This window comes from Lygodium microphyllum, chromosome 19 (genome assembly GCF_053477565.2).
Source record: "Lygodium microphyllum isolate KBCC chromosome 19, Lygodium_microphyllum_v1.1.10, whole genome shotgun sequence".
Classification (NCBI taxonomy): domain Eukaryota; kingdom Viridiplantae; phylum Streptophyta; class Polypodiopsida; order Schizaeales; family Lygodiaceae; genus Lygodium; species Lygodium microphyllum.
In genome coordinates, this window is record NC_141153.1 from 50,561,612 (window position 1) to 50,580,231 (window position 18,620).

Below are 18,620 nucleotides of genomic sequence, written 5' to 3' on the forward strand. Positions count from 1 at the left end.
TACAGGATGGCTATAATGTAGATGTAGCTGTGCTCACAGGGACACTCACGACGGCTTGGAGGGGAAGAGTAATTATTTGTTCATACTTCTCAATTATGAGCTTCAGAAGCTTTCTTGGATGATGTTGTTGTTGAAGCTATTCTTGAAGATTGGAGCTGTTTTCCCTTTATTAGTTCATGGGAGCTCACTCAAACTAGTGAGGGAGGAATGATAATTGCTTATTTTGAGCCATATTTACACTATTTTTTATGCAAACTGAAGGGATTTGGCTTTGTATTACACACTATTTTTTAAAAAATTAATAAAAATAAGACCATAAATCTGTATTTGGATTATGCTGAGGTGGATTTAGAAGTAGAGAGTTGGGATATTTTAGACGGAGAATTTAGGGAGTGGGAAAAATAATAGTACTAAAAAGCGGATGCAAGGAAGGATTTTTAGTAAATAAATTTAGATATTTTAGAGATAAAAAAATGCATATATAATTTAGCATGCATACATAGCATTTTGGGTTGGGAAGCCGTGGGTGGGGACAAAATAGGTCCGGAGATGTGGAAAGGTGTCACGAAAACCAGTTCAAGTGGGAAAACCTTAAAATTTGAAAAGGATTTATTCAAGGAGTTGGAGGAGGATGTCATGGTAAGCGGGGGGTTGAGCAAGAAGCAAGAAAGAGAGCAAAGAAATGGGCACTATGTTGCAAGAGAATGTTGATTAGATTGCTATAGACTTTGACCATGAAATCAACATCATTTGGCTGCATTTGATCCTCTCTTCCATCTCCTCCATTCTCTTGGTTAGTATTCTTGAGTGTAGTGAGAGGAAAATATCAAGTTTATGATCTTTGTGTGCTAAATGAATGAAAAGAATCTGAGTTCTCGCATTCGTTGCATTGAAATGGTAAAAAATGGGCTAAAAACTACATTTTTAGGCCATAATTAAGAAAAATTAAGAGTTCTAGATAATATTAATAAGAAATAAATCAAAATGGAATTAGAATACATGTAAAAGAATCTAGAAATGAAGTTTTAGAGCCTAGAGATGGATCTACTAAAATATTTATGCATTTTAGTAGAAAAATTGATAGTTTTTTATTGTAATTAAAAAATTTTAAGGACATTAATGGGAGATTAAGGTCAAGGCCTAAAATTAGAGTTGAATTAGGTTAAGGTGGATTCACCTATCAAATTTTAGTTCAAATAGACCTTTAGAGTTAAAGTTATTAAATTCAAGGAACACCATATTAGAGATTTTGGGAATTTTCCAAGTCCCACTTTTAATGAATGTCTTACTTTTGTGAATGAAAGAGAGCACTATGTTTATATTTATCTTTAAAGGGCACTTTATATGTTACAAATATGAGATCACACATCTTGAGAGCTTAAATGATGAATGTAAGCTATGTGGCTATTAGGAGATTTGGATTTCACCTCTATCTTTTCTAGCATAGTAACAAAATATGATGTTGTATGGTGGTGGAAATATCAAGGAGGCTTAACTAGTATATACCTAGGAAATTTTCAAGTTTAATGTAAGAATACAAAGATTTGATGGAGTGGAGAGAGAATTTAGAATACAAGAGCCTCAAACATTGTATGAAAATATGTTATCATGGCCAAAATTTATAATGTTATGGATTTCACTACAAGATATAGGCCTTATACTGACGTTTAAAGCGACGAAAATGCAAATAACAAAATTTTCCCCCGTCGTTCGCAAAAAGAGTCGTTATTGGCGACGCCATAGAACAGTCGGTATCACCGTTGCTATCAGCGTCGGTATTGTTGTTGGTATCAGCGTCGCGATGACGCTGATAGCGACGGTTTGCGACGTAAATAACGATGCCAATAACGACGCGAGCAGTAAAATTTGCGACGCTAATAGTGATGGTAACAGGGATTTTTTTTTTGGTGGCATGGCAGCAAGCTGCCCTGCCACATATAGCACTGTGTACTTTATTAGAGCCATACAAAATAGTTTCTGCACTGTGTACAATGCACTTGCAAACAAAAACAATGTATACTGAAATCATAACACTGATACATGAAATAAATACATGATTACATAATAAGCGATTGGTACAATCATGACAAGATATCACTAATACATAGAAAATGTCTACATAGATTAGGCGACTCAAAAATAAAGGTGTGTGAGCTCCAAGGATCGAAGGGCGAGCTACATATCCTCGTCCCCCGAAAGCTCGTCCCATCATAAAGGAGCATTGAACGGACTTTGCAGAAAAAGAAACAACACATCAGTCCACCATACAATAATGCATTTTAATTAAACATGGTAACTACGGACAAGAAAGATGAGTGACTTACAGGGCCGCCGCATCTATACAATCGGTCAATCAATGAAGTGAGACCATGCCTCTCGGCATATCGAGTCTCAAGGCCAGTCGGACCACTATTTGTAATGGAGTGCTGCATAGAAAACAAAATGCTAACTGTTAGAAACATGATTGTCAGTACAAAGAATATTACAAAAAAATAAACAAGCAAAACAAAAGAAAAACTTACAAAGTCCTCCAAATATGTCCTGTGGTCGCCACTCCCAAGATGATGGACCACTCTAGCCTCGAGTCATGCCCTCGTCGCCTCGCGCTGCTGACTCCAACGTCCTGGAGAATCTGTAGCCTCCTCCCTCAGTCGGTGCCAGTCATCTGCATCTAACCACTCGGGCTTTGCAGCCCCACTCTTGATTGCCTTGCATGCGTCAGATCGTCTATGTGGCATGTATGCACGCATGCAATCCATCATCCAGCCCGTAGAGAATCTATTTACTGAGGTTAACACCAGAAACTCCTCGTGCAAGGAAGCTACTATGTAGTCCTTGCTCCCCTCCAGTATGTTCTTCCAATGATCCAAGATGTTGTGCCGAAAAACTTGTTGGCATAACTCTCTCATGCGAGCCATCACCCTCCTCCCCTCATCATTCATGATGATGGCTCCACCATCGACTAGATATCCATATCCCCCTGGAGTCTGCCTAAGATGGGTCCTCTCCCATCTATGTCCACGCTCTTGGGCATATCCAAGAGACCCCTGTGCATCCCGTGTATCGACCGGGGTAATATCTCTTGGAGTGGCACCCACAGGGGTGCCAGCTGTTGTGATGACTGAGCAAAAGCCGGAGTAACTGGAGTAGATGTCCCCACGGGTGTGACAAATCCCTGAGGTGACGCAGCTCGAGCTGAACGATGAGACGGAGATACCACGTCTGTGCCTCCACAGCATCCACTTGAGCCTGAGCCACACTCCCTGGAAGGGCTACGAGAGCAATGAGTCGCACTTGTATCCCGTGTCGACCGCGGGCTCACTGCCTTTGTATCTGTGCAGCATCCCCTTGACCTCGAAGCACTCCCTCCCTCTGGCCCAAGTCAGGAGCGTCAAGCTCGTCTGCTCGAAGTTGAAGCATCCGATCGCGCTGAAGTAGATCTAGCAGAGCACCCTCACGAAGACCGAGACAACTCCTGGTCTGCCATATCTATGAATCTCGCGATGTGGTCTAGAGACATGTGTGTAAAGATGTCCTGTAACTCCTCATTGCTCATCCCTCGACTCATCCTGAAAATGTCACCTGCATAGATAAAAAATGATGTTAGAATAATCAATTTAAATCATACAAAGCACAGTAATATAAATCATTTTTTAAAAAAATCTCACTTAAAATGCATATCTTATGTACCCTTATAAGCGATTGGTCAACAAATTGAGTAAGTGGATGCTCCAAGTATGAAGTATCCTATGGTCCCATGTTAATCTCTTGACACAACTCCGCATACACTAGAAGGTCGATAGACATGTCACCACAAAAGAATGAGTACACATCATTCTCAAAGAATTCTTGGACTCCTGTATTTCCATCATTGTTAGCTGATGCTGGCTCCAAGCTTTCGACGGCCTCCACCCCTTGCAATATCGACCCCTCTATTTGCATATTATCTTCATCTATGCTCGGAACATCACTTTGATCATATACTCTCGCGCTTCGAGGAGTTGAAGGTATAACATACCACCATCGAGGTTGTCGGGGGTTTGGATAGAAGATTACCTGTTCACAAACACGTATAAGAGAGTTCAAACCATTGTGACATAAACCATGTCGTAATACAATTAGCAAACAAATGAGTCCATGCACCTGTTCACAATGGGCCGGCAACACAAAGGTGTCGTGCAAATCCGTCCATTTTTTTTCGGAATCTATTTCGAGAAATCCAGATGGACCTCGTCGAACTGTTGCTCCAGCTCCTCCAAGTATCACTTTGAACCACTGTACATCGAATAGTATCATGGAGAAGCTACGGTAATCCACTGTAACAATACTATGCAAGTTCCCAAAATACTCCATCTCATCCACGACCATGTTTGGATCCGTTGCTCGTCACTGGCTCTCTTGATACCACAGTCCATTGTGGAGCGCATTTTGTCAATACGGCCACGCAAAAATGTCGTCTGCGTGACTACGCTGTACTATATATTTTGTACTGTACATTGAAACACTCAAATTAGATGTCCCATATAAAATTTAGATACGACAGATTCTAAACCCCTCATCACCTTTGGACTACATCCCCTCGAGAATTCCCACTCCTCCATTGAGACTTCTGTCCCTTCGCGAGACGCTGCGGTCAAAGCTCCATGCAACCATCGCGTTGACATGAACCGCGGCATCTCCTCCATGCCTTCGAGATATCGAATCGTTCGATGACACGTACTATGTCGGAATTCAGCTCGCGCTTCCTCTCGATCTTGCCTAGCGATTTGATACTTGGCGAGCCACGTCTCCATAGAGGCATGGTGCAACATACAAAAGCGATTCACCTTCTCCTCCATTGAGGCATCCATTCTTTTTTCTACCCCATTTCCAACCACCACATCTCTAGTCAGTCTATCATCGTCCTTCAGCGACCATAGCATTTCATTGTCTGGATCCACCGTTGGTAGCCATTGTGAAATATGCATTAGCGCCTCAGACACCAACCAAACTTCAGCCAAGCTACCTTCTGGCTGAGCTCATTGTCACACAAAGCCTTTCAGGGTTTTCATGAAGCGCTCCAAGAAGAACATCCATCGCGTATGGATAGGTCCAACAATCTCCACTTCATCTATAAGATGCACAAGAAGGTGGATTTGTATTGTGAGCATGCTGATGGGCAGGTATTTCTCAAAGAGACAGACCATCTCCACTGCTCCCCGCCTTGCGGATTCAATAGAGGACGCCTTAATATCCTTTTGAGAGATCCATTGCACCAAAGTTGACAACCTGTAAATAGCCCCGCGTATTTTCAAAGTAAGACATCCTGTGATCGCGATCTGTAGTACAAACTGCCACAAATGAGAAAGCATTATGAATAATGGCTACACTCCAAATAGCAAAATGCGCACGCCAATTACAATCCATTCGTAGTACAAACCTGATATATCTTATGCCAGTCATGGGATTTTAGCTCTGATAATTGGTCGTCTTTAGAAAATGCGGACCTGAGAGAACGCATCATACCCATCAGAGTGCGGATAGACTTGATTACTTGCTTCACAATGCACTCTTCTTTAGTGGACAAAACCCAAGGAGCACGAGGAAGCTGCACGTGACCATCAGCACACTCGACTGCGGCCAAAGCGCCTCCATCTTATCTACCTCCTTCAAATCCATTCGTGCCCCTATAGTGTCTCTCTTTCTTGTGATGTGGTCCCATAGCAAGCTGCCCACATTCTTCAAAATATGCATGGGATCTAACAAGTGGTTGACCTGTAAGTGGGTCCAATATGGCAACTCGTAGTAAACTGAGAACCGCCACATTCCGTTTGGATGTGATTCCGCGTGGAACATTTTCAGTTCGTACCAGCTTGCGGCGTTCATAGGTGTTGGAGATCGTCCAAGGAAATCTTTCTTGAGTTCATGATCCTCTGGCAAGAAAGCAGCGTGTCCTTGATATACCATCTTCTTCATGGTTCGTGACCTTCAGGAGTCTAACTATGGCCCGCACAATGGACATGCATGATAACCTGAGGTAACCAAACCTGTTCCAACACCACGACCTAGTGAATACTTGCTTGAACGAGATAAAATATAGATATTACCAACGAGAACGGAGGCCTGCTCACCTGAGCACTCTCCAAATCCTGGAAAGTCATGCATCTTCCACATGAGAATGGCTCAAATATTGGCTGACCGCCGACCATCGCGCCTGCTCATATCTTGCACGGTGACTCCCTCCTCCCACAAAATCTTAAGCTCATCAACTAATGGATGAAGATACACGTCCATATTTTTGACTTTGTAGCGGCCGGGGACGAGTAAGATAAGGATGAGATGTCCTTTCTTCGTAGAAAGCCATGGAGGGATATTGTAGTTGACAGGGACTATAGGCCACACACTGTAAGAAGTTGAGCGCAGACCGAATGGGTTCAAGCCATCCATTGCAAGACTGAGCCGAAGATTCCTTGGCTCTCGAGCAAAGTCTGGGAAGGAAGAGTCAATGTGGCTCCATGCGCGTGAATCCACTGATATTCATTGAACTCCATCCGTGGACCTATTCTGTGCATGCCATGTTGTCAAGCTCGCCATGCCGGACGTACGAAGCATGTGGTTTATGCGGGGGATAAGCAGAAAGTGTCTGAGAACTTTTTGAGGGATGGTTTGCCCTTGCAAGTCCTATCGATACCTGTGAGCACCACACTTTGGACATGTCTCCATAGTCTCGTATTCTCCTCGAAACAGTATGCAATCGTTGATACATGCATGGATGTTATTGTAGTCCATGCCAAGCTTTCGTAAAACATGTCGTGCATCATCACGAGACTCAGGCATGGTATTTGCAGGTGGTAATATATGATATTTCAGTAACCTGAAAAAAAATTATAAACACCTTGAAAAAGCACAACTATTTGTAATAATAGTGCCAAAAAAAAAATTCAACGATGCGTATGTACAAGGTACCTGAACAACTCGGTCACACTCGTATCGCTTCACCCGTATTTTGCTTGCACACTTAAGAGTGCAAGCAGTGTCTTCAGCCGAGATACTCGGCACCCATCATATAATGGTATGGATGCTTCCTCTCTAAGTGGATCAGAAGTCTTGACATCCATGGGAATCAATGCATCGATCATTGCCTCCATCTCAGGCTCCAAGATTGTAGGTAGGTCTGGAAGGTTGCCTGTCTCGCTGATTAAGATACGCCTCGCGATCTTGAACAACAAGACCTTCTTCGTTTTCCATTTTGTCTACATTACGACAAACAATTTGTTTTTGTTATCATTCTTTTCTTTTCTTAGATTGTTATCCTCTCCTTCCATCTCTCTCTTTTTCTATGACCTAGCATATAGTATCATAGAACACTAGTATTTAGTACCTAGTACTCAGTACCTAGCATATAATATCATAGCATCTTAGTATCTAGCACCTAGTACTCTAGTATCATAGTGCCAAGTACCCAGTACTATAATACTATGTAGCAAGTGCTAGGGTACCCTCTCTTTCTCTCTTTCTCACCCTAGGTTTAATGATTTTTATCTCTTTTTCTCTCTCCTCTCCATCTCATTTCCTTTTCACTCTCATTTCCCTTTCTCTCTTTCTCCCTCTCTCACCCTCACCCTCTCTTTCTCTCTTTCTCTATTAGGTTTAATGATTTTTTCTATTTTTCTCTCTCCTCTCCCTATCTCATTTTTTCTCTCTCCTCTCCCTCTCTCATTTCCCTTTCTCTCTTTCTCCCCCTCTCTCATTTCCTCTCCCTCCCTCACCCTAACCCTCTCTTTCTCTCTTTCCCTATTAGGCTTAATGATTTTTCTCTTTTTCTCTCTCCTCTCTCTCTCATTTCCTTTTCTCTCTCCTCTCTCTCTCTCATTTCCCTTTCTCTCTTTCTCTTCCTCTCTCATTTCTTGTCCCTCTCTCACCCTGACCCTCTCTTTCTCTCTTTCTCTATTAGATTTAATGATTTTTTCTATTTTTCTCTCTCCTCTCCCTCTCTCATTTTTTCTCTCTCCTCTCCCTCTCTCATTTCCCTTTCTCTCTTTCTCCCCCTCTCTCATTTCCTCTCCCTCCCTCACCCTAACCCTCACTTTCTCTCTTTCCCATTAGGTTTAATGATCTTTCTCTCTTTTTCTCTCTCCTCTCTCTCTCATTCCTTTTTCTCTCTCCTCTCCCTCTCTCATTTCCCTTTCTTTCTTTCTCTCCCTCTCTCATTTCTTCTCCCTCCCTCACCCTGACCCTCTCTTTCTCTCTTTTCCCATTAGGTTTAATGATCTTTCTCTCTTTTTCTCTCTTCTCTCTCTCTCTCTCTCTCAATTTTTTTCTCTTCTCTCCCTCTCTCATTTCCTTTTCTCTCTTCCTCTCCCTCTCCCTCTCTCATTTTCTCTCCCTCCCTCCCTCGCCCTCACCCTCTCTTTCTCTCTTTCCCTATTAGGTTTAATGATTTTTCTCTCTTTTTCTCTCTCCTCTCTCTCTCTCTCATTTTTTTCTCTCTCCTCTCCCTCTCTCATTTACCTTTCTCTCTTTCTCTCCCTCTCTCATTTCCTGTCCCTCCCTCACCCTGACCCTCTCTTTCTCTCTTTCTCTATTAGATTTAATAATTTTTTTCTCTTTTTCTCTCTCCTCTCCCTCATTTTTTTCTCTCTCCTCTCCCTCTCTCATTTCCCTTTCTTTCTTTCTCTCCCTCTCTCATTTCCTCTTCCTCCCTCACTCTGACTCTCTATTTCTCTATTTTTCCATTAGGTTTAACGATCTTTCTCTCTTTTTCTCTCTCCTCTCTCCTCTCTCTCTCATTTCTTTTTCTCTCTCCTCTCCCTCTCTCATTTCCTCTCCCTCCCTCGCCCTCACCCTCACCCACACACTCTCTTTCTCTCTTTGTCTATTATGTTTAACATCTTATCTCTTTTTCTCTCTCCTCTCATTCTCTCTTTTTTTTTCTCTCTCCTCTCCCTCTCTCATTTCCTTTTGCTCTCTTCCTCTCCTTCTCTCATTTCTTCTCCCTCCCTCTCCCTCTCTCATTTCCCTATTATGTTTTCCTCTCCCTCTCCCTCTCCCTCTCCCATTTCCTCTCCCTCTCCCTCTCTCATTTCCTTTCTCTCTTCCTCCCCCTCCCTCTCCCATTTCCTCCCTCTCCTTCTCCCTCTCTTTAATTTCCCTGTCTTTCTCTTTCTCCCTCTCCCTCTCCCTCTCCCTCATTTCTTCTCCCTCTCTCATTATATACAAATTATACAAAAAATAAATAAAAAAGAGAGAGAATACACTCTCCCTCCCTCTCGTTCTCTCATTTCATCCCCCTCCCTCTTCCATTTCCTCCCTCTCCCTCTCCCTCTCTTTCTCTCTCTCTCTCTCTCCCTCCCCCTCCCTCTCCCATTTCCTCCCTCTCTGCGAGATGAGTTTTGAGCCCGGGATGTGCCTAAAATTTGCCAAAAAAATCGGAATTTAGGGGAAAAATATTTAACATCAAAGGTGGCGGCTGCAGCTAGGACGATTTTAAGCACCAAGTGAAAGACGGCTTTTAAAAGGCGCCCGAGCGACACTTGAGGATTTTTGATAATTTTCCCGACTGCAGTGCGGGATGTCAGGAGTTGCCAATCAGTGCGGGATGTCGAGCCGGACGCCCAGGATTTTTCAGAGCTCGAATCGGAGTCCGCATGGGGAAGTGGCCACAAAAGGGTCAAGATATGAAAAGGTGGATAAGTTTGGGACCAAAGGGGGGGTGCCCTTTGGAGCCTTTGACCCCCCCTAAAAATTTTATGCAAGAGATGGATGAAAAAACGTGAGGAAGCATGGCGTGATGGCGTGGACAGCAACGGCCGAAATTTGTGCTCCTTCTCCCATGATGGTGATTTGCAGGCTGTGAAGACCCTATCCAATTGACAATGGGGGGCAACTTCTCTCTCTTTGCTGATCATTTTGCAGTCCTTCGCGCATGGAATGGCTGTGTGGATGGAAAGAACAGATTCTAGTCTTTCTCTCTCCTCCCTCTCTCTCTTCTCTATGGGCTGTTCATGTGTGCAATCTTGATGAAGGAATCCGTGGAGGATGAAGGAAATGGTGATGGAAATTGATGGAGGTGCTGAAGATTAAAGTATAGCATTGGATTGAGAGCAATGGAGGCTCCGTCTGCTGATTATGCATGCATTCAAGGCGTCTCGGGTTACGTAAAAACACAGTATGACCATTTTTATAAAGAAAATGAAGGATTTTTGATAGTTTATGATGATAGTTATGTTTTTATTGGATGAAAATTTGTGTGAGTGCTGGTTTCACTATGAATAATTACTGTTTACTAGGAAATTTTGGTTTTGCAATGATTTACATGCTTTATTTAATTTCCGTAAACCCGAAATGCGATTTTTAAGTGGCAAAATGGTAGTTTTTCCGTTTCGGGTGGGGAAAAGGTATTCCCATGGGGGGAATATGGAAGATAAATTGAATGTTAGTATGCTGAAGTGATTGGAACAAGAAAAACCAAAAAATAATATATTTTATTGCCAAATAAATTAAGAAAATGGAAAAAATAAGTAAAAAAATAGAAATACGTCTTGGAAAAATAAGAAAAAATATAATAATTGTTTGTGGATGTATGGTAGTGGCAAAGCATGAGGTTTAGCCTCAGTTTGCCCTATCTCTTTGTCAAAGTTTGTGATTAATTGCGTTTTCTACATCAAAATATGACAAAATGAACCTCTACACCTATGCAACGAAAGCAATATCTAAACGTAGGGGGTTGGGATGTTTGGATGGTGTGATTTGCATGCTGATTGTTGCTTATTTTATGATGCACATCATGTCATAGAGTTCGTGGTATGTTAATTAAGAGGATAGTAGCACGAGTGTTATCTCGGTGCTATCCTTTCATCGCTGTAATGGGTTAGGGAAATGCATTTTGAAAGCCTGATTGTGCACAAGCACATTATTGATTTGAAAATTATGTTTGAGCACTTTAGAACTATCCACTTTGCATGTGCATGATTGATCATGGTATTGGAATAAAAATCTTGGATGCATAGCACCTGTTTTCAATGACAATGACCCATGTTGAGTGTGCAAAGGCATCCTAAGTCGTAGGATAGACGTTCGTCTCTTGGGGGATTATTTGGTAAGGAAACAGGGTATATCTCCTAGAGACGTTTGAAAAGAAAGAGTGGAGTTTGTTCGTTTGTTTTATATGTTGAGCAGCGCATCAAGGGGCTAATCCCTGCGATGTAGGAGAGTTGAAGTGGGGCCGTGGTGTTTCTACCGAGAGGTTGCCTCCATGTATGTGATTATCATGGTATTTATTGCCAATGTGTATGGGTTCTCCCTATGTGGAGTTTATAGAAAGGGAAACATTGGACTACAAAACTATAAAACTATAAATGCATAGATAAGGCTTTAGGGCAGTTTGTCCTTTAGCAGCAAATTGACGCTCCTGGTGCGTGAGGCCGTGAGGGTGTGTTTGTCTGTTATGAGAATGAGGTTCGGCTAGTGCCATAGCCAATGCCGGCCCATTTCAGGTCCCATCAGTGGTGTGTTTGACGGGAGCTACCAATAAGTGGTGGTTCTCGAATCTAGGGTTTTTAGGGACCAAATAGTTGGTTTATGTCCTCTGACAAGGGCCGTTAAGCCGAAATACAAAAAGCAGAACGTGCTGAGAGGGCTAGATGGCGATTGGAGATTGTAAGTCGCTATTCTCCTCAAAGGAGTAGCCCGATACGCATAAGAGGCAGTGGTCTTAGTAACCCAACTGCTGCACATAGTTCTTTTGGTGTAGGAGGAAGCGCAAGTTCTTCCTCTCTTCTACCAAGTCAACCCACTTCAAGTAGGGGTGTGATTACATCAGTCCAAACTCCCAGTGTCAATCCGATTGTCATCATGGCACAACCCATTGCAATTCCTATAGGGACGCCGGATTTGCCAGCTTTAGGAGTGCCTTTGCCCATTTTTAATGGGTTAGCCAAAGAAGATGTGAAGTTTCACATTTGTGAATTCCAAAGACTAATGTTTAATTATCGTATCCAAGATGAGGGACATCTTATGATGTTCTTTAACATGACATTAAAAGGAAGGGCTATACTATGGTATCATAGCATAGAGACTGGAACCATAACCATAATCGACCAATTTTACGCAGCTTTCCGAGGAGAATATGCCTCTGAAAGAGATGGCCAATATTGGTTGCGTGTTTTGAATGTAACACGCCAAGATCCCCATGAGAATGTGAAAGCCTATGCCAAGAAGCTTAAGGAAGTGTTTCCTAAGTTACAAACTTACATTCCTATTCCACCGGTTGCCCAATTACAATACTTCTTGCATGGATTGGATTTTAATATTCAGGTACAATTGAGTAGTGTGGCTTTGGCTGATATAGACACCGCCATCGTGCGGGCAGAAGGAGTAGAGTCACGATTACAAATGGCCTACTCCTTTCGAATAAATCTTAATGCGGGTTTAGTACTTGGAGGCAATTTACCATTGTTAAATGGAAGTCAAGGAATACCTATGAATAACCCTAATGGGAGAGGAAGCATGGTTCAAAATATACCTTTGCTGCCAGCTCCTCCCAGTGTGACTATGCCTATGGCTAGTCAGTTGGCTCCACCAAATGTTGGTGGCCAAGTTTTGAACCCTAATGTTGTTCCTGTGAGTCAACAACCAATGCCCAATCAAATTGTTAGGCCAATGAAACGACGGATGGATGATCAAGGCTATGAGTTGAGTGCCTCTAATGTCCTTGGCGAAGTTAAGGATATGATGAAGCACTACACTGACTTGATTTCTGAGCAATATCGGCAAATAGCTGTTGACGTCAATTTTCTGAAGAAGCAGCAAAATTTGATAGGGAGTCGACGCCCTAAAGAGGGTGGCCCCTCAAGATTCAGTTGTAAGTGGTGTGGCAGATGACATTTCCCTAGAAACTGTCCAAATTTTAAATGTGATATTTGTGGGAAGTCGGACCACTTAGCCGCTACTTGTTGGAGTAAGATTAGTTCCCTCCAACAAGGGAGTAAACAATCAGGTCCAGTTAATCATAGAGCGCAAGGTAATAACCTCCAGCAAAATGATGGACCAAGATAAATATTGCAAAGGGGAAAGACCACTATAGAAGAGTTGCCACAAGGCAATGGAGTCAGCCTTATTGAGGCTGTACGCGTCAATGGCGCTGAAACCTCTAACCTACGAGCCGTGACAAGAGGCCAAAAAGGCTAAAGAGGTTGACAAAGATAATGCAAAAGGGGTTGAGGGAAACCCTAAGCAAGGGGATAAGGGGACGCAAGTCCTGAATCCTGGTATGGAAGGTGGACCTCTAAGGCCTGTTGACAAAAAAGTCGATCCTAAGAAGGATGAGGAAGTGTGAAGAAAGAAGGCAAGAACTAAAAAAGAAGTACCAAAGCTGATCGCGAGACCAAAAGAAAGGATGGTGTGGCGAGAAAAGAGAGCTTTGGCTACCTATCATGATTTTGATTTAGCAACTTCTCTTTGCGAAGTTAAACCAGATGTAAACCTCTTATAGTTGATTAAATTATCTCTAGGAGTACGCAAGAAATTCAAGAAGATCCTGCGTATTGGGTATATTGTAGAACCTTTGGGCATAGCACGAGTAGGGGAAGATTGGTTTGATCATGCTGAAAAGAATTGCCCTAGGGTTCCAGCATACGTGGATGGAATATTAGTGGATCATGCTATCGTAGACACTGGGTTCATCAATATCATGAGTTTAGAGTTGATGGAGAGGTTGGGTCTAGGCATCCAAAAAGATAGCTCCACCCTTCTTAGAATGGCTGATGATAGTCTAAGGCAACCAGAAGGTTGCATTACTAAAGTCCATGTTACAATTGCAAGTGTAGAATGCTTCTTGGACTTTAGGGTGATAAGATTTGTAGGATGTCCTAGCTATCGAGTCTTGCTAGGTAGGTCTTGGATCTTAGGAACAGATTGTCGAGTCTTGGACTTTAGGGTGATAAGATTTGCAGGCCTACCTAGCTATCGAGTCTTGCTAGGTAGGCCTTGAATCTTAGGAATAGACTGTCAAGTCGATATACCCGCCGGTTGAGTGGTTCTAGGTAGAGGTGCTAATCGAGTAATAGTCGATGCTTACCCTGGGTCTCCTCAGAGTGAGAGAGCTCCTTTATCCTCTACTGAATTAGAAACAGCAGATGATCCATCTAGTAGTGAGACATCATCCAGTGATGAATCTAAAGAGGGGTCCACTACAAAGGATATTCATCAGATAACTCTAAATAAGCCGATAGAGCCACAAGATAGGATAAGAGACGCGGATGTGATTGAGTTGGACCTTGGCACGCCGAATGATTCGCGGCCAATTAAATTAGGTTCCATGCTCAATTCAGCAGAAAGAGAGGATTATATGTCCTTGATTCAAGAATTCCGCGATATCTTTGCTTGGAGTTATGATGAGCTGAGAGGTATTCCTCCCAACCTGGCTGTTTATACTATTCCTGTAAAAGAATGCAGTCGTCCTATGCATTAGAAGGTAAGGCGTATGCCTTTTGAATTGAGGGACGGGCTGTTTGAGGAGTTATAGAAGTTACAGAAAGCTGGTTTAATCTTCCCTATACAGCACACAGAATGGTGTTCACCAGTTGTCATCAAGAAGAAGAAAAACAACCAGATCAGACTATGTGTAGATTTTAGAGAGCTGAATAAGCAGACAGTTAAGGATTACTACCCGTTGCCATTTATTTACCAGATTTTGGATCAATTAGCGGGTAGGGAATATATTCGTTTATGGATTGCTTTGCGGGATACAACCAGATGGCAATTGCAAAAGAGGACAAGTTGAAAACAACTTTTATTACTGTCTTTGGTACTTTTGCATACCATGTGGTGATGGCCTTTGGTTTGTGCAATGCACCTGGATCATGGCAACGAACAACAGACAAGACCTTTGGTGACATCTCCCCAGATGAGTTGAAAGTATTTATTGATGACCTGGGGCAGCCACTGTAAGGGAAATGATGTTGATTATTTTAAGAAAGTGCATTGAACACTGCAGACAATTTTATATCGCTCTTAACCCACGGAAGTGTGTCTTTGGAGTGCCATATGGGCTATTGCTAGGCCATGTGGTCAGTTCAGTAGGGATGGCAACTGACCCTAAAAAGATCAAGATTATAGTCGCTATGAGTCCACCACGCACTCCAAAAGAGGTACATAGCTTTCTGTCCTCGATAGGGTACTATCGGAGGTTTATAAATGCCTTGGCAGAAAGGACGTTGCCACTAACGAACTTATTATCCTTTAGCTGTCTATTTGTATGGAGCGACCCTTGTAAGGTAGCTTTCGAGGATGTGAAACAGGAGCTAGCAAAAGCACTAGTTTTAAAAGCACCTAAAAGAGGCGCATCATTTTACATATTTTCAGTAGCCACCATGCATAGTATCAGCTGCTGTTTAGCCCAAATCTGGGAGAAAAAGTGGTATCATCCGATAGCTTTTGCTAGTCGGAAATTGGGCATATTAGAAATTAACTACACCTACATGGAGAAGTTGTGCCTTGCGATGGTCTTTGCGACTAAAAAATTCAAGCACTACATCCTCTATGAGAAGGTAGTTTTCTATACGAAGGCGGAAGGGCTTAGATTGCTTATGAACAAGCTGCAACCGCCTGATCGTATGGCAAAATGGTTAATCACTTTGCAGGAGTTTGATTATGAGATTAAGAGTAAGACACCAAGGTTGCAGGGCATTGTGGAATGCCTTGTGGATTTCGGGGAGCCGAAAGAGACTTTGGCTGAAGGAAGTGATATTGAAGAAATGTTTAAAATTGATACAGCTTCTATTCCATCTTGATATGCTGCTATTACGCATTATCTATCAACAGGAGAGACTGGAGCTGGTCTATCAAAATCAGAAAAGAGAAAAATCAAACAAACCTACTGCTTAGGTACCTTACTCTCTCCAGCATGGGTCATTTATAATTCGACCAATTGCTATGCATGCCAGGAATAGATACCATGTGTATGATTCATGCAATAGTGGATGCCTTATTGTGCACAAATAGTTATGGTTTAAAATCAGCCTATGTGTCGTGCAAAAACAGCCCTTGTAATGAGTTTTCACTAATACACAATGCTTCATGCAGGAACCTAGCATCAAGGTGAACCTCGTGCTGGATCCATTATTTCCAAATAAAGTGCATCCTAGTTGTATTATTAGGCTTTGAAGTTTTCCTTGATCGCAGGAACACTATATCGACAGGGTGTTGATGATATCTACCGCCGATGTGTGATGCCTGACGAGGTTCCTTTCATCTTGGAAGAGTGCCATGACTCTGCATGTGGAGGGAACTTCATGGGACGGTTGACGGCACAAAAAGCTTTAAGAGCTGGATATTGGTGGCCGTCCATCTTCTAAGATTCCTTTGAGTATGTTAAGAGATGTGATACCTGTCAAAGACATGACATCACAGAGAATAGAAAACGGCCACTTATGCCTATCATGGCTATCCTTCCATTTGAGAAGTGGGGCATTGATTTTGTGGTTCCTATCACCCCGTGGTCTACTACCCAGAAGAGGTACATTATAGTAGCAACTGATTATTACGAGGCAGGACAATGCAAAAGAGACTGCAAGTTTTCTTTTAGAGCAGATTATCTGCCATTTCGGTCCATCGAAGGAACTAGTATCGGACCGTGGAACCCATTTTTTGAATAAAGTGATCAAAAGTTTGACTGAAGCCTGGCAAATCAAGCACAATAGAACGACCCCCTATAATCCACAAGCAAACGGGCAAGTCAAAAGTACTAATAAGCAGCTTGTGGATATCTTGTCTAAAGTAGTCTCTGAGAAGAAACGAGACTGGGACAGGAAGTTGTATGTGGCAGTATGGGCATACAATACAACATTCAAGCGAGCTACCGGCCATACTCCATTTAAATTAGTTTATGGGGAAGAGTGTGTGTTACCCCTCGAAATTGAGTTGCCAACCATACGGTTTACAATTAACCACTCTTTAGGAGATGAGGATTCACTCTTTGAACATTTCATGACTATAGCCCACCTGGATAAATTGAAGTTGCAGAGCTTATTACACTAGGAGGTAGCTAAACGTCGGATGAAGCAGTTGCACGACCTTAAAGCAAAGAAGTATACCTTTAAAAAAGGGCAATTAGTTTGTATTATGATGAGCGTAGGGAGTTGTTTCCAGGGAAGCTGGAACCTAGATGGGATGGCCCCTACAAGATTGTTAGGATAGGGAAAAATAGGTCTACGGTTCTACTAGCTGATCTGTAGGGAGTAGAGTTTAAAAATAAGGTTAATCTTAATAAGATTAAACCTTATTATTTCTAAGTATGCTAATATGGAAAAATGCATTGCAGGTCCATGCTGGGGCTGATTTGAGACCTGCAAAAGAGCTTAAAGTTGGTTGATGGGGCGGTTAATCCCTTATTTGGAGCACCCATATCTGGAGCAGAGATACCATCAGGGGAAACTTATCTAGTGGAGCAAAGGATACAAAGGGATCTAGCAAGAAGACAGAACCTTTGTGTAGGAGGTTAAAGTCTTCTGCCATCACTGCTTACGAGTGTTGACAAGTATCCCTGTTGAGTTTAATGAAGAAGGTGGGATGCAGCCGTCAGTTCATCCTCTAAACATGTTAAATTTTGACTATCATAATTACGAATAGAGGAGTTCGTGATGGCAGGCTGTGTAAACCCATTGTGGACATACACATTATATTTTGATGGAGCGTCCAGGGGCCCTAATAAAAAAGGGAGTGTTGGAGTAGTAATCCGAGATCCCTGACGTAGAGTTACGATGAAGTTAGCTGCTTATCTCGAGGTAGGATTCACTAACAATATGGTGGAGTATAAAGCCTTGATTATGGGATTGCATATTGCCAAACAAGGTGGTATTCGGCAATTGTTAGTAAAAGGGGATTCCCAGTTGATTTTGAATCAGCTAGATGGGACATACACCGTGCGGAATCCCATCCTTTGTATGTATCATTGAACTGCGATGACCTTGCTTGAGGAGTTTGAGAGAGTGTCTTTTCAGCTGATTCCACGTTACTGCAATCAGTTTGCAGATTCACTAGCAAATATTGCTTATGAAGAAGACCTTTTCTTCAACTGTGGTCCTAGTTTGGATATTGCTATCAATAATGAGACAGGACCCGGTCGCTTGTGGGGAATGTTATCTGAGCATGCAATATATGGCGGGCGATGATTGATATGGGTGATGCAAAGAGTAGCCGAGACCAATCTACCGTTGTTATCATGGACCCATAGGCTGATTAGACAACATGTTATGCGTACGCCTCTTGCTATATATGCAGGAGGGATGGGTCATAATCTTATGCATTTAGTTTAGGGCTGCGAGTCCTATTTTTTCTCCTTGGAAAGGAGTATATTATTGTATATCTGTACTATTTCGGGGAGGGATGTGTAGGTGCTATTCTGTTTGATTTCATTAGGCCAAGAGGGTTAGTTGTCTGTTTAGTACAGGTGCGGTTAATGGTTTCTTGTTTTAGTCTTGTGCTAGACAGGTTCAAAGAAGAGCTTGGAAGGAGCCTATGTCGTGTGGCGACTTCTCGTGGCCCTATCCAGGTGATATCTCTCCTTTATGAGTACCATTTTTTTATGCTATATGTGTCTATGTACTTGTAGGGGATTTTCTTTTCTTGTTGGGGACCGGCAT